Genomic DNA, 13,627 nt, shown 5'->3' on the forward strand with positions numbered 1-13,627 from the left:
GTACAAATCATGAGAAATCATGATTCTCTCATAAACAGTTGAAAATGATAGTTAAAATTTCTTTTTAGCTTTGGCACATCAGAAAGTTTAGCAGGTACTGAATGTAATGATAACAGTTTTTATTTTGCTGCTGTATATTTTTAATGAATATTACAAAATTCTAAAATTACCATGCCCAAATAAATATTTTATGTGGTTATTTAAACTCAGTTTTTGATTGATACACAGTATCTAATCTGACACAGGTACCATAAAAAATTCTCATTATGCTCTAATATCTCCGTTAAAAATCTGTTATGTATATGTAGTCCATGTAAAAATTGATGGTCCACTAATATGCTATAAATCTCCCAGATAGCATGCAAGCTTGCAGCAAACTTGTCATAGGCTTGTCCTTGGCTTGTCACGACAAGCCTTGTCGTGGCAAGTTTGCAGCAAACTTGCTGTGACAAACCTATTCTGGCATGAAAGCTATGTACAAGCTTGAATAAAGCTTACAAGTTATGTGAACACATACAAGCCGTAGACTTGTACATCACACCTGCAGAATACATGCCATATTGCACCCATAGCAGATTTTTCATATCATTCCTGCAGCAAACTTGCCATATCACACTTGCAGCAAACTTGCCATATCAAACCTGCAGCAAACTTACCATATCACACTTGCAGCAAACTTGCCATATCACACCTGCAGCAAACTTGCCATATCAAACCTGCTACTACCCACACATAGCATGTTAGCTTACGTGAAGCTTGACTTTTCCTTGTCATCTCAAGGTTGAATTTTTCATGCCTCTTTCCAGCCTATTTGGCTTGGTTGTAAGATTTTAATAATATATACTTAATGAGATTTATAGTAATATAAAAATATAATGTTATTTGATATAATTATCTTCATACTCATAAAAAAAACTCAAGTAAAAAACTTTTCCCATTATATTACGAACTTATTTTAATATTTTGGATTAAAAATCGTATTTTGAACTCGCGCCAAAACGCCCGGCGGCAGTCTTATGTACCACGTGACCTAACGGTTGCCGTGATTTTTGATTGTGAATTTAGCCGTGAAGTAAATTCTTGTTTTACAAGCAAATTTACGTTGAAGTGTGCTATGGAAGAAGAAAATAATCCGTGTTTCGTAGTGAATACTGGCAAAAGGGGATTGGAAGATTGCTGAATGCTCGGAAACAGTGGCTTTTAACGGCACGAAGAGATTTAAGAAGTTGCCTCTGTCAGCATCTACTCATCTCTGCTGTGTTAACCATGTAAATGTGAGTAAATGGAACATTTTTTTCTATTCGATACTATGTATCATTAATGAACCGCCAATTGCTATCCAATAATTATTTAAGATTATTCATTATTTTATTCTCAGTGTAATTACAATTTAGCATGATCTTTGCTTTCGCTGGCATTGTGAAAAGACTCGATTCAGACGGTTTAAGTTGAAATATCAGGGTTCTCGCGGTAGAATCCACTTTGTTAGCAGTTCTTTATGACGTTATAGTATTAGTCTCAACCTCAGTAAACTCGTTTATAAAGGATTTTTCTTGAAAATGAATAACTATTGGGAATATGTCGAAGAATAATAGCAGTTAATTGGCTGTTCTAAACATAGCCATCAGTTGTACTCTCTCTTATCATTATAATTTAGGCATTGATTTATGCTTTAGTTCAATTTTTTTACAAATGCCCATGCATATATCGTACATTTCTGCCAGTACATTCTTAACAGGCATGTTGCACTCAAGGGCATAAGTAACACATTTCTAAGCTGTTTCTGTGCAATAAGATTGCAATTCTTAAAATTTTTGAGATGTAAAGTAATCAATTACTCGTGTTTGTTGACAGAAAAAATAGTGGTGTATTAAAATCTATGGTTAGCACCTGTTTGATAAGCATTTAGGCAGGATTTATGATGATTAAGTACCAAGTGTGCTAAGGTAGTATAATATAAGCAAATCAATTGGTATTATTGTATTTATAACAATTTCATATTTATAGGCTGCAGTAAATTAAAACTAAAGAATGGCCAGCTCCTCATGTGGATGGAAGAAATGGCACCTGGGTTTTCTCACTTGGAGAGGAAAGTAGATGCTTTATTGGCTTATGACCCAAAGCAAAAGGATTGTGCTGTGAAGGAGATGTATTTCAGCTGATTGCCATTGACAGCAGATGAGGATTTCATCAAACTCTGCCGTAGGATAAGTGAAGAAACCTCATTTGAGCCAAAGTTGGTAAGTGAATAATGGTAATTTGTGTGCTACCTTCCTGATCCAAAAAATGTATGATTGTTTGATGAAAGAACAATTAAGTTTTTGTAAGAAAGTTTCAAAATTGATGTAAATCTGGAGCTCGCCAGACACTCGGTGTTTGGAATTCAATGTGCTATAAAAATACTCAAGTACAACATAATTTTGAAGTGCGTATGGATTATTGTCCAATGAAATATTAAACAATTATGGTATGATTGGATTTTTGTTATTTCATATGCACTTACGTGCATACATACTACATATGCATACTAACCATGACAATTGTGTTAATTTTTTTGGTGAATTTTTCTTCTGGCTATAAACATGATTTTTGTTATTCTTGTATAAGCTGTTAACTCTTAATTGATCTGATCTTTTTTATCTCTAGATGCAATGTTTGGTAGCAGTTGGTAGAAGAAATGAATGAACACTTCTACAAAATATGTTGCGTCGTCTTAGAATGACTATGTAGCAGAGCTGTATTCTCTTACGGGCAAACTTCAGAAGAATTCGGTTAAGAAATCATTTTATAGCACTTCAGTGTGTCCTGTTATTTTTCGTGAGTGCATCCAATAAGATATTCTAAGATTATTATAATAATGGATTGTTGAAATGAATTTTTAACATACTGCATTAGGTATGTTTTTTATAATTTCATAGGTGTATGCAGAAGGGTCTACCCTGATGCATCAGATGTGGTGCTGAAAGGGTGTCTGAGTAATTGGCTCAACCAGGCTAAAGTCAGGAAAATAAGAAGGTAAGTAGTCGCTTCTCATTTCCCTGCCACATTAATTCGATTTGATGGAAGTTGAATCATTTACCGCCATTATGAGAATGTGGGGGTACAATATGGACATATTATTTATTGAATCTGATTGCTTATTCTTTTTGGAATATTAGTTAATAATTTCTCAATTTACCTCCCTGATTTAAGCAAATGATACATGATATATCATTTCACATGGAGTAATTACTATTTTCTCTTCAGGGATTGGCAGGATAAACAGACCGAGGATCAGGCTGATGAAGACAATAATTTTGCTTAATAAGTTCATCAGTAACGATCTATAAGTATGTAACCATGTAAGTTCCATGCACAGCCTTGTACTCCCATAACTTAACAAGAATTCAAAAGAATGAAGTTTTAATTTTAAATCCTCAAAGCCAATCAGCATACTTGTGAATGTTTTGATAAAATTCGAGCAATATGTTTTTACATTTTGAAGATTTCTGTAATTTAGTTATTACCATGTGTGGCCGAGGGGGTCATAAATTTTTTTAAGTTTTTCTATCTTAGATCCCTGTCGATTTCTGAAACAACAATGCCTGTTCGCTGTCCGTTTGAAGTCTGTTGATAGCCTGTTCGAGATTAGTGAACAGGGTATAAACAGCCAACGAACAATCTCGGGTCACTCACAAGTAGGAACAACTTACGAACAGCCTACCAACAGTTTGTACTCTGTTTGCAGCTTGTTCCTTAACAGGCAGGAAACAAGCATTTCGGGAACAATAGTGAACATGAACGTGAAAAAAAGCGTAGAATGTACGTGTATATATTTTTCTATACAGTGCGCATTATTTTGTAGACTGTTAATAGAGAAAAATATTTACACTTTGTTAATATATTGTTAATTTATAGACTATTAAAGTCTTTTTGTTTTAAAAATATAAAATTGAAAATAAAAATCTATAGTGTATATTGTATAAATTCATTAAATATAAAGATCTCGTGCATGAACGTGCAGAAGAGTGTACACGCTATAAAAATACAGGTCAGTACAATTTAAGGCAGTTTATTTTATCTGCATAGCGAACAATTATAGGTTTAAAACATATTAAATAAAATAAATAAAAGCATATTATATTTTAATATATAAATGATGTTACTTTCTATTCATACACATCGTATTTTTAATATATATTTAATAATAAACAGTTTGCTAAAAAAAATAATTTCAATTTTTGTTGAAAAATGAGTATTACTGGAGAAATTAGTTCTTTAATAATATTAAATCTATATAAAAAATAATGGATAATAATTATTTCAGTTTTCACTTCTGTCGGCCAGTCTCACGTCTGCCCCGTTTTTTAGATTTCAGTGCAGTTTCTAGGAAAAAATTCTCTAAATAGACAATGTAACAATATCACACTAATAAATTTTATAAGGTATGGAATTCTCACTTTTCGTAGTATTTTCTCTTTAGAAATAGCTATTTTTATTTACTTTTATCCAGTTTTTAAGAGCCAGAATAGCGTCAAAATCCATTTCCGGGGATACAAACTCGCACGTATATCTCGGGATTTTGTGATCCACAGTTCCCAGCCAAAATGGTTGTCTCCTGGGTGTTAGGTTTTTTATAGTTGGTTTCAGACAGCGAAAATCACTTGATTGTATTTTAAATTGAGTCATGGCATAGTGGCTAGGGATAGTTAGGGAGTGGGAATATGGGTAGGGTTTAGGGCACATTTAGAAAATCTGTATTTAGGTTTGATTGGAGGTTCACAGTCCCAGAGATTTTGCAATAAAGGATTTTTCGACTTTTATAAGTGCACTTTTCAGAGATGTTTAAATTAGAGTTGACGAAAGATCTTTTCGAATGTTTTTGCTGCTGATAAACCAAGGTGCGCCGATGATTCGTCTAATGATTGTATTTTCGGCAACCTGAATTTTCTTTAGATGAGATGGGGCTAAGTGAAGCCACGCCGGAGACGAGTGGGTAAGGATGGGCTGTAAAATAGGGTGGTTTCCTATTATTTTCTTATTGCCAAAATGGAAATATTGTTATTCCTGGAGTATATATTTAACGCTTTTACATTTTTTTAATGGCGATATCTATTTTTCGCGATTCAATGAAAAGTGAAAATTTTCAAGCGCGCAAAAAACGCGACGGCTAAGTATGAATGCTGGGAAAAGCCCGTGTGACGTCATTCTGGTTCCAGCTATCGCTGTGTGAGGCCACGTGGGTGCGAGGCTATGAGCCTCTCCTCACCCACAGAATCGCAGCGTCATTGTTGACGATAATGGACAAAAGAATCGGGAGCGCCTAACCTTCAGCAAACGATTATTTTGCCCAAAGAATCGCCCCATAATCGTATGATGATAATCGGTGCATAATCGTCTCAAGAATCGTGCGCTGGCTAAGTATTCGATTATTCACCGATTCTCTGCGTAAGCTAGGAATATTGTTATTCTGTCCTGAATCGCTACCTTGCGCTACCGGTTATTTGAGTGTGAAGCGATTCTTTTTGTGGCGTGGTAGAATAATCGTCTCGTAGGAACGCTAAAGACCTAAAGATATCGGCGCGCACCGTCTCATTTGTATTGAGTGAAAAATAAAATGCAAAGAATCGTTTTTATTGTCGTATTTTGAGATTGTGCGGATGCTGTAATGGTGGTATTTTGAAGGTGGGTGTCGTGATGCGTGTTAAATAATTTAGTTCGTTTTTGAACTTGTAATATTAAGTTATTTTATCTCTGGCAATCTTAGATCCGGACGATGAGTGGTATAGAGCGTTCCACCATGGAAGAAGGAGGGGAAAACTCCTCCTTCTTCCATGGTTCCACATTTAGTTGACAGTACGGGCCTTATGGATAACAGTGTTGCCAAGCTTCCGCTCCGCCGGCAGGCATCATAACAGCGTATGCAACCACACATAATAGAGCGCCAAAATGGTTTAGTTCAAAAAGGAGTTCGGGATTGCACGAAAGACGACGTAAATTAAGGAATTTTTTAGCGTAAATTACAATACCTTTGCTGCAATATAAGAGGAAAAGTCTTTTGTTATTTTATGCACGTACTTGTTCAAAGCACAAGCAGAATAATGAATAATCTGTAATGTAAAAAATAATAAATTGAAGGATAATAAAAATTATCGCCACTCCTGAATGAGACGAAATTTCTATTCCTTCCATATTATGCAATATTTTTTGGCTCTAGCTAGTATTACATGAAAGGCGATGTTGTATAAGACATCATCAATCTTTAATTTTTCAAAATTTTCCCGTACTTGGTTTATTGTAAATGAGAGATCTCTTTTCAAGCTGACATCTTCAAAGATAATTTCCTTGATTTTCTCTTTCCTCCACCTTAAAGTAGGCAAGGATTCCAATTTCCTTCAGTAATAAGAGGCATTATCTACCACTATAATTGATCCTTCGGGTAAGTTTGGAAGAAGTGAGTGCTCAAACCATCTCTCGTAACACTCGCCACCCACTTCTTCATGATCATCCATTGAGTTCTTTTTGTACAGAAACACATGCGATGCTCCTTTTATGAATCCTTTTTCCGTTCCTGCGTGTATAATTGCAAATCGTCCTCCTCGGGAAGTGGGGGCCAAGCCCAGTATTTAGTCCAGCAAGGAAATCTTGACGCGGATTTTCTAATTGTTTGTTTCGCAAACTAATGTTCACTATTTGTCCAACATTAATCCAACTTTCGCCTGTGGTTACACTCGTCCTGAGTTCGCGACGATATTTTTTTAGCTGCCTTAAATAATTAATTGTGCCACAAACGAATAATATCATCTCTTTCGATAAGGAGGATTCTTTTCCCCTGCGTTCATACACGAAGGCTATGTCCAAAAGAAGTCTATAGTGTTGTCCTTTTGTAATCTGGGATAATACTATCCATATTTACCGAGTTTAAGATGGATTTTAAAGTCGGAGGAATATTTTTCACGAAGGATTCATGTACCTTCCTTCTAATTCCCGATCTTACCAAACCGTCGAAAATCACTGCTCTCGAATTTTTGTAAGGCTGTCTAATTTCTTTAGTTTTTGAAGGAGTTACCAATGGACCCCGGGAGCTTTCGTTTCTCACTCTGTAAATAGTGAGCTCCAACACCCAGTAGCCTTCGAAGCTTCTCGGCAGGCCTCACTAATGCTGAGAGATTTCCTTAAGTACGAGAAGACTTTGAGCACCAACTATCTTTCGCGGCTTATGAGCTTCTCACATTTTCCCCTCTTCTTTGTATCGGACATATTGATTGGGCGTGTTACAGCAAAGATAAGTGTAAAACACACTTCACAATTCTCAAATTCAGCAGACCAAACAACACTTGTTCACTCCAAAAATATGCAATGACAAACTGAACGCCTTCGTAAATTCTTCCCACGGCCCCTTCGGCTAGGGTCGCTTTTGGTGCAGGTTTTATGGTACCCTATCAAAGGAACTCAGAAAAAAAACCCAAGCCCCCTTTTGTAAAAGGCGTACACTGGATGGGGTAGTGTTTCGCACAGATTAAGAGATATTCTTTTTCTTGGTTTCCGCGATGGGACCTAGCCGTGTCCCAATCCAGAAGGGTGCACCCTGCGCCCTGTGCCCTACCCGCCCTTGGGGCACCTTGCGCCCTTCGTGCTCTTCGAACCGACGCCAGCGCCAAAGATGGAATTGGTCATTTTGCGAATCATAAACAAATGAGCTACGGTTTCCAAAAATTCTGATTTTATGCTAACACAACCATAATAAATGGTTTTTATTGTAATAATTGTTACAAAATGGTTCTTATCAATGTAAGAAGATAATGATAAAAAAAAATAGCAAGAAGCCTGCATATGCTGCTTCATTAGTGTTTAGATTAAGTCGTATATATAAAATATTTACTAATGTTTATCACGTGAATAGAATTCCTCAGAGTAATAAAAAGATTGTTTAGGTGTCGTTAAGGTTATATAGATATGATTTTTCGGACCATGATGAGGTTAAAGAGTACTGGCACTACCACTTAATTACGGCTAGACGGGAATTCTGTGATATAATGAAATAACTTTTTATGAACCAGTACCACAGTCGTTGTACCACTACCTCCAGAAACCACTCCACTTGATTGAAGTAGTTTTAATATAACGATCAGCTAATTACAAAAGGTAATCTTGATCGTTAGCTAGGCATACTCAAGAACCTACTAATACCATGCCAATGCCTCGTACCACAAGCCCTGCATCGACACAAGCTGATGCTTTATGGAACAAAATGAGAATACACGCAGCGGAGGGATTAGGTGAATGCATGCTTCATTCACATTCACGAAAAACTTGTTTAAACATATCCACACACATTTACGATTACAATCTTAACTTAAGATTCTTTTTATTACGATAAATAGTTTAATCTAGGTCGACTTGAATGAAGAGATAACACGTTTCGGAGGTACTGAAAGAAAACCTTCTGAAATATCGAATTTGTGGAATTAATTCCTTCTGGTAACAATTTCTTTGAGCTGCAATTGCCAACAGACTAAAATTAAAAATCTTTATAACCTTCCCGTTCACAAAAATGGATGCATATGATACGGAAGAACTAATATTACCTGCACCTACGTAGGTAACCTAAGCAACATTATGCAAGAATCCTAATGTCAATACCGAGGTTGATGCTAAATTGAGTCGGACAAACAATTACAATATGATAGCAAATGGTTCGGAGATGGGGATATAGTAACGGGAAATAATATGATGTTGAGGTTGCACTTCACATCATGCCGATAAATATTGCTTATTTTTGCCAAATACGTACCTTATATACAGCGGCGGGTAACCTATGCTTTGAAGCAATAAAACAGCAACCTAACCTTCAATAGCACGAAAGCGAGAGCACATAGGACGTAAGACACATTTAAGGATTGTAACTTCATTTATTATTTGTGCAACTCATGCTACGAATTACAATTATCCCTTTAAATTATGCAACAGCATTATTTAGTTAAGATGACATGAATGAACTAGCCATTCCCTTGACGCCAACCTTTATGGAACTGAGGCCGTTTTCCAATTCGCAATTATTCACCCTTCTTGCACTTTTCGATCGTCAACTTACGGATGTGACGACAGCAAGGGTGGATCCAATCGGTTGAGGGCGCAAGGGAACGAAGGGTAAGTGAACTAGGGAACGCGGATGCTCCCTCGCTCCCTTCCCCTCGTAGGAAGTGGACGTCAAAATGGCGGCAATCGAAAACTCAGAAATCTTGAACTGGGGCGGAATTCTGTACACGGATACCGACGATCGTCGGTGTCGGTAGCTACCGACGATCGTCGGTAGCACCGATAGAAATGTGATTCACAAAACGCCGCTACCGACAGATTGTCGGTGCAACCGACAAATTCGTGACGTAATGCTTTTGTCGGTACGAAAGTGGCACCCGCACGCGAGGCTAGGCGCCTCGACCAATCATATTTCTCCTTTGTTTGCATTAAACAGCATTAAACAAATGAGGCTCCGAAAACGCCATCTGTTATTCGTCAGCCCGCGAAGAAGTTAAAAAGAGTTGATCACTGCTTTGTGAAATATTTACGATGTTTAATCACTCTGCGAACACAATTTCTTACTCCCGTTGGAGCGATGTGGCTTTTATTCCGAGATTTTGCTGAATTTACCATCGGATTTGTTCTAGCCCAAGTAAAAAAGGCTTTATATTCAAGGATTCAGCGGTCGTTGATAGAAGAACACCGGCAACATTTGGTGCTCAATGTATTGGAATTTTCAAGTATAATTGTCTTGAGGAGGACTTTGTCTGCTACTTAATTGTTCACCTACGCTTATTATAATTGTATCTTGGGATTAGCAGAGACGAAATTATTTTTATTAGTATTGTAACAATGTACCTTCATCTTGAGCCACGGCTTGTTTACATCGTTTGCCTCATTGTTCGCCGTAAGTCCGATACTTCCACAAGGGTAATTATTTAATTAGAAAACATTTTTGTCGCTTGAATTCACATTTCGGGCTATTTAAATTACATTCGTTGAGAAAAATACCGAGATTCCGTGAATGTCACGGAAGGTATCATCAGTATCATCGCGTCAAGTGTTGTGATTGTGAACTTGAGTGACATACTTTACGCTATCTATTTGGAAGTGTTAACTTTTGCATTTTGATACCATTTGTGTGTTATTTCAAACTTTGCGTTGATATGACTTTCACTAAATATGCTTGATCAGTGTTAATTTGTGATATACCGTTGAAAGTATGAAGGTTTTCTCGTGTTGAAATGAAATTTTTGTAGTTTTATGATGAATAATTCATTAAATGTTTCCTTGTTTCGTGCAATCATTCTTTTTATTTGCCCCTTTCTACCGATGGAATACACGGTACGTACCTACTCAGTGCTCTTATAGTAATAATGAAAATCTATCTTGAAGTCCCGTACGGTGTTTGGTTAGTATGGTGAAGTAAATTCAGCATTAATTTTACGGGAAGTTTTGTGCACCGGTAACGACGTCAAAGAGTGAGAGGAGTTAAGTGATGCCATTTATATTCTTCTAAAATATAGTAGCAATAGGCTTTTTCTATTTCGTCGTTGCTGTCTGATGCTCTCAAGAGTACTTACGAAGGTAGGAGAGTTATTTTCATTATAAACCCCATTCTCAGATGCTCACTTAGGGTATTGAAGTTAATATGAAAGTGAGCGAAATGTCTACGTATATATTTCATTGAAAGTGCATCAATAGGCATTCGTTTTTATTGAAAATATAAATTAATTTCGGATCCAAACTTTACGAATCAACAATAGGTACCTATCGTGTCTTGTTGTGAGTAATTTAAAAGCAAAGCAATACGTTACATACTTAAAATTACGGAATATTTATAATGTAAAATACCTTACGCTATTGGAACGCATAATGTAATATACGTGTAACATTGGTAAAGTTAAATACTGCTCCCACTATGTAAATTTTACGTTTCAAGTGTTTAATCAATCATTTTTATTATAAATAACATACAATTAGAGCGCTTCCACGGATCTAGCGTCGTAGATTATGATTTAAAATCGTCAGCTTAGGCCGAAAAGTGTAAACAAAAGTCCGCCATGTTGCTAAAAATTTGTCGGTAGGTCCTACCGAGCGTTTTGAAATCGTCGGTATGTACCGACGGGTTTACCGACAACTGTCGGTGGGATAACGACAATCGTCGGTAAAACGTGTCTCCTGAATCGCTCGTAACGAGACTTATCGGTAGGACCGGCTTACCGACACCGACAATCGTCGGTACGGTGTACAGAATTCCGCCCCTGGAGTTTTAAGTAATTTTGTGTTTATTATGTGAGCTCTTCTACGTTTTATTATATCGGCATTGTGAATTCTTGCTCTTCGCATGCAAAAATATAAGTATAAAGGTGAAATTGATTCTTAAATCAACCACCAGATATTCTAACACTACCCCGTGCGTCACATTTCGTTACTGCCAATAGTTCGCATTATTTCCGTTCACACTTTATGGTGCCAGTAGAGCATTAGTAAGGGAACAGGGTGCAAGGGAGAAAGGGATCAAGGGAATGAGTGCATACTACGTGGATTGGAAAACGGCCTGACACTTGTCCACATATTACGCTTTCATCCACATAATTATCACGAAAAATTCCGTTCATTTGTTTAAACAACATTCACTTAAACAGGCATGAACAATCTTAAGTGGTTAATCCATTCAGCCGGCGTAGTTATCTCCGATCCTTCCGTCGCGTCGACCGCTGAAGGGCACGTAGGTACCTTTCTCGTACCCTTCGTGCCCTTAACTCCACACGCCCTTCAGACCCTTGCACTGAGCGTATTGGGACGACCCTTACCTGACGTCACTTCCTGAACGTGACGTCAGCAAGGGCACGAAGGGCGCATAACCGTGGATTGGGACACGGCCCTAAACACCCAAGGCGAAAGCGTCTTATTTCCAAGCCGCTTGCTTACTTTCGTGTATCAATGTATTGAGATAAAAACACTGCTGTTACGACGTATGAGTATTCTCTATTTAGGATATCAAACGAATAGATAAATACATTCAGTATGCATTGACAAAAAACTCCTTTTCCGCCCGAGAATTTTCCCTCTGCGCGCAAGAAAAAGCAAGAAGCCCGGCCCAGCGGCACCGTAATATTTTTTCTTAAGATCAAAACCTTGTAACTCGCTTCAGAATTGATGCAAGTTAATGATTTTTTCACCAAAAATAACCTTGTAGTTTTCTCCACATATGCAGCATGTAGGGACCTACGACGTAAGAAACGTAAGTTGGTAAGCGGATACTTTTTACCTTGCAAAAATCAAAATTTTCTTATCCTAAAGGGTGTTACGTCGGCATAACAACATTTTAACTCAATATTTGTACAATTGGTGAAGACCTTCAAGGAGAAAATAGTGTGCAAAATTTTTTGCAGAAGATTCAATTCAATACAGACAACGGTCAGGCAGAAATTGCGAGAAGAAGATAAAGTAAAATAATACACGTTTCTGACGGAAATTTAAGGAAATGTTTTTTATAGCTTTTGTTATAATTTTTATCGAAAAAATATTGGCACGAATGATTGTAGCATCTCTTTCTACATTAGCATGCAATTTTTAATCAGTGCATACCGCAGCATTAATTTTCGTGCTGTTATTGACAACACCGCACTCCCGGCCTTATGGAGATTAACATGGAAATCGATTCTCTGTGGTTGGTCGGTTTCATCCAATTGGATGAAAATTTAGAACCTGTCCTATCCATTTGTACAAATCGGTGATTTGTACAAACGATAGGACCAAAAGCCAGTTGGACAAAATTTTGACCGTGGGACAGGGTGCGCGTCAGTTGCATCAAATTTTGATGCAAATATTTTGACGCAAATTTGACCGTGGGACATCGGCTTAAGAGCCCATACTGTCAACTAAATGTGGAACGCTCTATAGCAATGCCTTCTTAAGCTTACGAAGGCATTGGTGGTAGTAATAAAGTAGCTAAGTTTTTGCCTTGTTCTTGACAGTGATATCGTCAATAGGTTTTTCATGCCATTAGTACATGACTATAGGAAATTGTTTTTCTTTAGTCTCACTCAAATTTTTGTGGAAATACTTCCACAAGTGACTCTTTATTGGTGCCATATCACTTTCGTTTCTGAGCTTACACCGAACAAAGGATTTTAGTGACTTATGAGTGAATCGGCTTCAGATGAGGTGTCTGGGCTCTTCCACTTACGTGGTGTTATACATTTATTTACGATTGATTATTAGGTAAGCGTTGCCAAATTAGCTTTATTACATATTGGCGGTGAAAAAAATTGTTCGTCCTTGACCAAATAGGCCCTGTATTCCATATGATCATGTAGTTACTCAACGCGGCCATAATTTTTTTCGCTAATTTTTCATGATTTCTTCCTTCAACAATAGATATTTTCTCCCATCAAAAATTTAGAATTTGTTTTATTGCTTATGATTGTCTTCAAATTTTTCAATCACCAATTGCGATATAAGGATAGATTGTCATGAAAAATATATGCTCGCTCTCGTTTCTCGCAAGTGAGCACGCTTCTTATTCCCGCCGATTATATTCAAATAATCGGATGTCCATAATCGATTCAATAATCGCAATAATCGAAAGCAAATAATCGATTATTACGTATAATCGATT

The 13,627-nt window shown here is 37.0% G+C and overlaps 1 long non-coding RNA gene across 1 annotated transcript; it reads left to right on the top strand.

Moving 5' to 3' along the window:
- Positions 1 to 2,651: 2,651 nt before the first annotated feature.
- LOC124168291 lies at positions 2,652 to 3,297 on the top strand. Its single transcript, XR_006866891.1, has 3 exons — positions 2,652 to 2,817; positions 2,919 to 3,015; positions 3,247 to 3,297. It is a non-coding gene; the product is annotated as an uncharacterized LOC124168291 (long non-coding RNA).
- Positions 3,298 to 13,627: the final 10,330 nt, after the last annotated feature.

The sequence above is a fragment of the Ischnura elegans genome, chromosome 11 (genome assembly GCF_921293095.1).
Source record: "Ischnura elegans chromosome 11, ioIscEleg1.1, whole genome shotgun sequence".
Lineage (NCBI taxonomy): Eukaryota > Metazoa > Arthropoda > Insecta > Odonata > Coenagrionidae > Ischnura > Ischnura elegans.